This window comes from Mandrillus leucophaeus, unplaced genomic scaffold (assembly GCF_000951045.1).
Source record: "Mandrillus leucophaeus isolate KB7577 unplaced genomic scaffold, Mleu.le_1.0 Scaffold711, whole genome shotgun sequence".
NCBI lineage: Eukaryota > Metazoa > Chordata > Mammalia > Primates > Cercopithecidae > Mandrillus > Mandrillus leucophaeus.
The window spans coordinates 588,715-596,851 of NW_012107709.1; the positions used below are offsets into that span (position 1 = coordinate 588,715).

General features: G+C 37.4%; 1 pseudogene; it reads right to left on the minus strand.

Moving 5' to 3' along the window:
- Positions 1–1,950: 1,950 nt before the first annotated feature.
- Positions 1,951–3,343, minus strand: LOC105528322 (annotated as a pseudogene).
- Between the last annotated feature and the right edge of the window lie 4,794 nt (positions 3,344–8,137).

Here is an 8,137-nt window from a genome sequence, read left to right on the forward strand (position 1 = left end):
TGATCACCATTACAGTATCATACAGGATAACCCCATTGCCTTAAAAATCCTCTGTACTCCATGTATTTACCCTCCTTTCCTACTAATCCCTGGCAATCACTGATTTTTACTGTCTCCATAGCTTTGCATTTTCTAGAATGTCATGTAGTTGGAATAATACTCCATGTAACCTGTTTAGATTGGTGTCTTTCACCAATCTGAATGCTTCTAAAGTTCCTCTATGTCTTTTCATGGCTTGATAGCTCATTTCTTCTGAGTGTTGAATAATATTCCACTGTTAAATTAGATTATCAGTTTATCTCTCCATTCACCTAATAAAGGATATCAGGGTTGCTTTCAGTTTATAAAAATTAAACTGAAATTTACAGAAATTTATATTTAAATAAATAGAGAGTTTATGGAAATTAAAGCTACTATAAACATCCATGTATTGGTTTTTATGTGGGCATAAGTTTACAGTTTATTTGGATAAATACAAAGGAGCAGAATTGCTAAATTGTATGGTAAGAAAGTGCCAAACTGTTTTCCAAATTGGCTGTGCCATGTTGCATTCCCATTGGCAATGAATGGGAGGTCCTGTTGCTCCATATCCTTGTGAGCATTTGCTCTTGTCAGTGTTTTGTATTTTGGCCATTCTAATAGGTGAGTAGTGGTATGTCCTTGTTGTTTTAATGTGCAATTTTCTAATGACATGTGATGATGAGTACTTTTTCATATGCATACTTGTCTTCTGTATCTTTTTCATGAGGTGTCTGTTCAGGCCTTTTGCCCATTTTCAACTGAGTGGTTCATTTTCTTATTGTTGAATTTTAAGAGTTCTTTGTCTATTTTGGATACTAGTCCTTTGTAAGTTGTGACTTTTGCAAATTCTTCTTGTCTGTGGCTTGTCTTCTAATTCTTTTAATTGCACATTTTGCAGAGCAGAAGTTTTCAGTTTTAATGAAGTTCATCTTATCAATTATTTCTTTAATGGATCATGCCTCTGTTATTACATATAAAAAGTCATTACCAAGTCAAAGGTCATTTAAATTTTTTCCTATGTTATCTTTTTGTAGTTCTGTAGTTTTGCATTTTACATTTATATCTATGATTCATTTCGAAATAATTTTTGTGGAGCATGTAAAGTCTGTGCCTAGATTCCTTTAAAAAAAATTTTTTTTTTTTGCATGTAGATGTCCTATTTCTCCAGCACTATTTGTTGAAAGACTATCTTTTCTCCATCATATTGTCTTTGTTTCCTTGCCAAAGATCAGTTGACATTTGTGTGAGCTTATTCCTTTTCTCTAACTGGTCTCTATGTTATGTTCCATTAAACTATTTGTCTTTTTAAAATTTTTAATATTTAGAGACAGAGTATCTTTTTATTCTCCTTCAATATTGTTTTGGCTATTCTGGGTCTTTTACTTCTTCACATAAAATTTATAATTAGTTTTTTGATAACCACAAAATAACTTACTGAGATTTTGATTGGGATTATGTTAAATCTATAGACCAAGTTGAGAAAAATCATATTGAGTCTTTCTAGGAATAAACATGGAATATCCCTCCACTTAGTTCTTTAATTTCTTTCATCAGAGTTTTGTCATTTTCTTCATATAGCTCTCGAACATATTTTGTTAGATTTATACTTAAGTGTTTCATGGCATTGTTGTTAATGTAGATGATATATTTTAATTCGAAATTCCACTTGTTCCTTGCTCATATATAGGAAAGTGGTTGATGTTTGCATATTTACCTGTATTCTGCAACCTTGCTATAATCACTTCATAGTTCCAAGAAGTCTTTCTGTTGTTCTAAGACATTTTTTTGTTGTTGAATCTGTGGGAGTTTCTTTCTTTCTTTTTTGGTTTTTGATTCCTGCTTTTATTATTCAATTTCTTTTTCTCATTTAAAGTAGTCTTTTGCGGTTGGAAAGCCTCACCTCCCAAGACCAGAGTCAGTTGGAGTTGGTTATTGCTGGAAGGGGGTGGGTTGGGGAACTGGGATGGGGGCAAGGAGACCCCCGCTTTGCGGGTGTTCCCAGGTGGAGAAGAAGAACTGCACTTCACAGAGCCTGGGATACAGTGGGAAGGGGATGAGGCAGGAGCAGCAATCTGGGGAGAAGGCCCCACCCCAGTTGCCAGCTTCCTTTTCTTCTAATGTTTCCTCACTGGTGGCATTCTCTGCAGCCTTGGAAGCCTTCTTTTTTTCTTTTTCTGGGTTTTTCAGCTTGAAGAACTCTGTAGGAGGGTCTTTAGCTCTGGATCCTGGACCTCTATCTCAGACTTGTAGAGGTCAGGCTCAAAGGGACCACTGCTCATCAGCATGGAGCCATTGGGCATGAGCAGAACTGCAAATTTAAACTGGTCAACAAATTCACCCTTTTTCTGATAGAGAACATTAAATGGTTGCAGCAGTCCATGCTTGGTACACTCTACCACGCCTATCCAAGCCTACTTCTCATCTTCAAATGCTCTTAAAGTAAATGACACAGCATCAAAACACCTTTCCACCTCGCTGAAGAAGGCGTGTGAAGTTTGCATTTGTAGTCTGTATTATTTAAAGGGGTCTCCTCTGTAAATAGTAGCCCTGCATCCTTGGCCTTGCCCTCTCCTATGATGATGAAAACACCAAATTCAGCTTTTTCATGGTCCTTCTTCTGCTGTTCTGCAGGGTTCCGGATAATGGTTTTCTCACCACCAATGACATGCTGCTTCAGTTGGTGTGACAGCATACCTTCTACTGGCGTGCAGTTAAATGAAGGAGCAACTTTGTTCCAGGCTTCTGTCACTTGTTTGTTATGGTTTCCAGGTTTGCCCAGACATAGGGCAGCTTCAACACAAAGGTGAGCTGCCTTAATAACATCTGCTTTCTGCCCTGTTATTTGGATCCCCTGAGCTACATCCACCACAAAAGTATGAGCTACATTAGCGATGAAGGCATCCACGTGGACACCAAGGTCAATTTTTTACCAGGTCATCTTCTTTAAGAATACAGTCTTTGTCACTCCGCAAAGGAGAGAAGTGACACACACAGTTATTTACCAAAATGCTGGTGGGAAAAGCAATACCTTTCCTCATTTCCTTTTCTTTCTTGAAGATTTTCCCTGTTTCTGCCATAATCATGGCATCACCTTCCTCACACAGGCTCAGTATCCACACACCTGAGCTGGATGCTTCCACCAAGGACCAAAGTACCCAGTTGGCGATGTCACCCACCCATCTGATACTTGGTCATGACCAGGTCCTCAGCGATAGTTTGCTCCTGCTGCTTGTCCCTGCCCAACATCTTCCTACCACCAGCACTGCAGTCTCATTTTCCCTGAGCCACCTCCTCTGTCTGCCATCCCAGCTGCAGGCTGTGGTCAGAGCACCTTGGATCCTCGAGGAGGGGACAAGCGAAAGAGCAAGTAAGCAAGAGAGCAGGCAGGCGAGAGCGAGATTTTGGGGGTTCCTATGTATGGGGATATATTTTAATGTCAATGTTTATTTTTTAGAATCTGTTAGGAAATTTTTGTATTTGTTAAACCTAGGGTTCTCCCTATTATGCATAATGTATAATTGAATCAGCATTAGTAACTTGACTTTTTGTTGTTGTTTTTGGGTACTTTGGGTTAAGGAGAAAGCAACAATTTGTTGAAAATATATCTTTAATACCTTTCTAATGATTGCTAGTACCCATTCTTAAAAACATGAAAGCCATTATTGACTACTGATCAGGAAATTGCATCTAAGTATGACTCAACGGTATTATTTGGTTTTCATTGTATTTATTTTTATGGTTACCATACATTTATGGCAAACAGTATTAATTTCTTACTTATGGTACTGATTTAAACTTTATATTTTAAATAATTGTGTTGCAGGACTTTTCCTTACTTCAGCTAAAGATGAGATTCTTGTTTGGCCCATGGCCATGAAAATTTAGGTTCGCAGATGGTTTAAAGGGTGAGTAAAGCAGGCTTTTATGGGGTGAAAAGGGGGAAAAAACAAGGGAGAAACCCTCCGCTACAGTGCTTCCTGCCAGACAGTTGGAATCCTAGGTTTCACACAGGAAGAGGGGCCAAGCTCCACCCAACTGCAAAGGGCATGAACTTCCCGAGGCGCCACCTCAGTGGGGAGGCTGGCTGGAGTTTCTCCAGAGACCGCCTCCCACCTGGCTGTCTCAATTGTTTTTAGGTATAAATAGCAAGTTGATACAAAGAAAAATACATAAAGTAAATCATCATGGAGATTATATGTGATTTGGCAAAGGCCATGAAGGATACTATCACTGAAACGAAACTTTGGAATAAATTAGTCTTATCAAATTACAAAGGAAAGATAATTTTTTCTTTTTTTTTTTTTTTTTTTTTTGAGACCGAGTCTCACTCTGTCGCCCAGGCTGGAGTGCAGTGGCGCGATCTCAGCTCACTGCAAACTCTGCCTCCTGTGTTCACGCCATTCTCCTGCCTCAGCCTCCCAAGTAGCTGGGACTACAGGTGCCCACCACCACGCCCGGCTAATTATTTGTATTTTATTTTTTAGTAGAGACGGGGTTTCACTGTGTTGGCCAGGATGGTCTCGATCTTCTGACCTCATGATCCACCCTCCTCGACCTCCCAATGTGCTGGGAACACAGGCGTGAGCCACTGCGCCCGGCCTGGTAGGATAATTTTTAAAGGTGCTTAGCAGTTTAACCATGATCTAGGCCAAATTTTTAAAGTGAGAATTGCTGGTCAGTAAGCTCTAATCACTTTAAGATTGAGGACTATATTATAATTGCATGTGCTGCAAACTTGTGGCTAGCATGATGCCAGAATTCAGTAACTATTTGTGGAATAAATGAGCAGATGAACAGATTCTGCATTCCCATCTTCTTTCTGACATCAAGTCTCAATTTCAAAAATTTCTTCTTTGTCTACCAAGTACCTGGATACCTGACTCTACCCCTTGGCTGTCACAATGCCTCTGAAAATCTCATCTGTACTCTGCAGTTCAAAATTGTATTTCCTCCTCTCATGGCCAAAGCTTCCTTTGTTTTGAGATTGATACTAAAATTATGAGATTGTAAAGTCATTCATACTAAGCTGCAGAACTGACATGTCTTATTGCCACAAAATGGATGTCATTTTAATTGATGCCTTTTTGAACCCAAAATAATGCCTAATTGACAAAATGCATCAATAACACTCATCTTAATACTAGGGACTTTCCAGATGTAACATTTATATACTGCACAAAAAAGTAGAACCATATCATCCACTTATTCACTGGTTTTTCAAGTTCTTGTCGGTGTAAAAGATTTAGGAGAATTGCTAGCAGTCCTTGTAACACTGACTGGCTAGGTTTTAGTAATAAAAGCACCTAAGGAGCTTTCTTAAACTGTAAATTCCTGGGCCTTATCTTCCGGATATTTGCTTTTCATTTTACAAGTGAAGATATCATGACCCGCTAAGTTTCAATGACCTACCCAAGGTCATACAGACAACTTGCTATCAGCTAGAACCAACTTTCCTAGCTCTCACTATAGGGTTCATTCTATTGTAGAGACTATGACGATTGAAAACAGCTCTAAAACTTTTGTTAAATCCCTGAATTCTTAGTTTTTAAGAAAAGGAGACATGTTACTAACGAGATATTTTTGAAAAGGGCTTGACGTTTTATGTTTATGTGTTTTGCTGGCATGGTTAATAGGAAAGCATCTTACCCAGCACACACTTATGTTTGTACAGTTGGTTATCCATGGAATATGTTTCATAGGTGTGAATACTTATGTGTCTTACTGATTATTTTTACATAGCATCTACCTGTCCATAATGGATTCTAACAATTGTTTGAATAATTAAATTAATAATAATAATAATAATAACTAATGTTTACTGAGCTTTGATTACATGCTGGTACTATTCTAAACCCATATACATGTTTTATGGGATTAAAAACCTCAGAGGTGGCCCGGCGCGGTGGCTCCTGCCTGTAATCCCAGCACTTTGGGAGGCCGAGGTGGGCTGATCACAAGGTCAGAAGCTCAAGACCAGCCTGACCAATGTGGTGAAACCCAGTCTCTACTAAAAATACAAAATTTAGGTGGGTGTGGTGGCACGCACCTGTAGTCCCAGCTATTCAGGAGGCTAAGGTAGGAATATCACTTAAACCTGGGAGGCAGAGGTTGCAGTGAGCCAAGATGGCACCACTGCACGCCAGCCAGGGCAACAGAGTGAGACTCTGTGTCAAAATAAATAAATAAATAAATAAATAAAAAATAAAAGCCTCAAGAGGTAGAGAATGTTATTATAAATGCATTAGTGACTAAAGAATAAATGAAGGACTGCTAAAGGGATGAATATAAGCAATTCATCCACTATTTTGGATTTAATAACTATGGTTTACTGGAAACTACATCAAACATTTTAAATGCACAAGAGAATTTTTGTGAAATACATTGCTAGTGAGAAGATTCACAAATAAGTATTTGTTCAATTGTGATGAAAATACAAACCAATACAGCAGCTGAAAAAATGAAATGTAGTCTATAAAACAATAACTAAAGTTGTTCAAAAAAGAAGACCTAATTAATAACTCAGGTTAAGTGATTATGAACTTTCAAAGGCATCTGGATTTGCCAATTTTGTGTGTCTCTAAGATAACTATTGAAATTTTAAAACCATGTCTTTCATCTCAAAAAGCAGCATTTGCTTTAGCAGAATAAATTCATTAATGATGTCAAAATCAATTAATACTATTAGATATATCCTCCATCAAGAGCTGGAGTTTTCAAACATTTCTAATTATAATGTGGTTCTAGTGAACACGTTATAAGCAATGTGCCTACCTAAAAGGAAATTCTCAAGACATATTAAACTTCATAGTGTATGCAGTTCTTACAGTTTCACATTCGATAGATTCATAGCCTCACATTTGTTGTAAAAAGAGTGGTTATTTACTGTGTTTTAGCTTGTGACTTTAATTTGAAGGTTTTCATATCCTTGTTGATACTGGTAATTTTCAGTATGTGCTAGAAATAATGACTATGTTTATGACACACAGAATATTTTTGTTCTGTGCTCTCTCTCTAATGGGGTCACAAAGTATTTAAACACAAGAAATTTGTAGTCACTCTGCTATCTACAAGCGAAACAGAATGCACAGAATTTTAGTGTGAGATCCTAATAAGTAAGAATTTCTTGTTCCTAATGCCAGATACAGGTAGTGAAGACAATTTGATGGAATAAATTGAGTCCTCCTTAATAGAAAGACTTCTCCTGGAACAAGGTTTAACCTATTATGGATATATAAAATCAAGAAGGAACTGTTTCAAATTGCTAATCTATTATGCATGCATTATCTTATATTCTATAACTCAATGGCAGCAGACCAGAGCCCTGCCAGCCTCTGCAGAATGCGGCCGTCCTGCTCCCCCATGGAATGAAGTATAGAACAAATCTACCAATCCTGATATGTCTGTGCTAATGAGATCTACTTGGTGAAGTGCTTGTTCATTAAAAATCTAAGAACAGAAATAATGGGATACATGGGAATTGAAGTTCCAAAATGTCTCAACACTAATAAATAATAGTCAAATCATATTTAGTAAGTAGCCACATGTATTCAGATCATTTAACCATCGTGTAGCCAGGGGTCCTGCAGTAAATAAATTCTGTCCACCTCACTTCTAGGACATAAAATCCGGGCAATGCCTTAATTAGATAGTGACTAGGGAACAGGAGGTGACAGTAATGGATGCACAGCAAAGGCAAGCATTTTGCTATATTTCCAATACAGTTGCTATACACAAATTAATGCCAAACTCAAATCAGATAAATATTTATTTTATTTCTTTTTTTTCACTTATGCAAACATTTATTTTCAAGGAGCAAGGAGGTTTTTATCAAGACCAAGCAGAAATCACCAAAAAGAAAAAAATCCCATATTTTTCCAGGGAAATTTGAAAGCTCCCAGCCCCATTCTATAAACGTGTTGCATTAGTAGTGAACCCTTACTAGACTCCTCAGGGGAATAATAGATTATGCCAAAAAATAAAATGGTGTTTATTTTATCATTCAGTAACTACCTGGGAAAAGGAAAGACTAAAAAAAAAGGGAGGCAAAAAAAAAAAGTTTATTGAATATATTGTAGGCATCAGATATTTTCATGTTTAATATTTTATCAACCAGTTA